General features: G+C 36.9%; 1 non-coding gene across 1 annotated transcript; it reads right to left on the reverse strand.

Moving 5' to 3' along the window:
• Positions 1-340: 340 nt before the first annotated feature.
• LOC130114819 (small nucleolar RNA U3) lies at positions 341-555 on the reverse strand. Its single transcript, XR_008810430.1, has one exon. It is a non-coding gene; the product is annotated as a small nucleolar RNA U3 (small nucleolar RNA).
• Between the last annotated feature and the right edge of the window lie 912 nt (positions 556-1,467).

The raw sequence follows: 1,467 nt of genomic DNA on the forward strand, positions 1-1,467 counted from the left end.
CCAATCAAATCTGTCTGATTGGCCACTTGAAAATCCAAGATGGAGGCCATTTTTCAAGATGGCTGTCAAATTAGCCTCCAAAAATGGCTTTTTTTTTTTTTTTAAATATATTTTGTGTCGTTTTTTGGCTTGATTGATCTTGGTGTCAATTCCTATGTTTTCAAGCCTGTTGGGTTGGATTTTGGGATTTTTATATAGCAACACATTTTATATACCAAATTAATGAGTGGATGTGTTTTTCTTTTTAATTGTAATTTTCTGCAATTTAATGTTTTTAGGGTTAGGACTAAGGTTTAGATTTGGATAAAATTGATGAATTCTTGCATTTTTTTCCCTTTTTACCACTCAGAACATGCTCCTTCCCTTGATGCTCCCATAAAAGGAACACTGAACGGTCACCAAAAGCACAGAGCTTGTGATTAAACCACTTCTCTGTACCTGCTTCGCACTCAGGAAGAAGCACCCCAGCTCATCATTGTGGGTGGCGGGACTCACACTTTAGAAAAACATTTCTCAATATGAGAACTAAAGAAATTATCCCCGAAATTAGGATGAGGTGTAGATGAACGTAACGGGTGGCTCTATATCTTTCAGTTAGCGTTGGGATAAGGGTTCTATCTGCTCTGGCACACAATCCTACAGAGCCACAGCAATACAGACTAACGTCGCGATAGCCAAGCTATCCATGGCAATGGCATTTCTAAAGCAAAGAACCGAGCTTTTCAGAGTAAAAGTTTTGCATAAAATTAACAGACAGCGCTTTCTACATGTTTCACTTGAGGTAGGGTTTGGGTTAGGGATTATCTGCTCAGTCAGACAATCCCACAAAAAAAAAATACCACAACAGAGAATAACTCTTGACAGTAGCCAAGCTATCCATGACAAAGTCATTTCTGAGGGAAAGTACTAACCTTTTCTGAGTGAAACGTTTGGATAAAATTAAAAGATGGCTCACAGTCATGTTTTTTCTTCTTTTGTTTGTTTTTTCCTCTTTTTTTTCTTCTTTCATTATTTCAGGATGTCTCTCCTATCTTTTATTTATTTTCGTTTGGTTGTGCTTGTTTCGTTCGTATTCTGATTTAATGTCCATGTTATTTCAAACTGAAATACTTGTTTATATGTTTTATTATTGTGAAAAAAAACTATTAATCATAAAAAAGAAAAAAAAGATAGCTCTTTCTACATCTTTCGGTTAGGGATGAGTTAGGCTAAGAGTTTTATCTGCTCAGGCAGATAATACCTCAGCAACAGCGACTAACTCTTCACAGTTACCAAACTAACCATGGCAAAGACATTTCTGATGGAAAGTACAGAGCTTCATGGAGTGATAGTTTTGGATAAAATTAACAGATGGCTCTTTCTACACGTTTCGGTTGGGTTAGGGTAAGTGTTTTATCGGTTCAGGCAGACCATCCCACAGACAATACCACAGCAACAGAGATCAACTCTTTGCGAAAACCAAACCAA

This window comes from Lampris incognitus, chromosome 6 (genome assembly GCF_029633865.1).
Source record: "Lampris incognitus isolate fLamInc1 chromosome 6, fLamInc1.hap2, whole genome shotgun sequence".
NCBI lineage: Eukaryota > Metazoa > Chordata > Actinopteri > Lampriformes > Lampridae > Lampris > Lampris incognitus.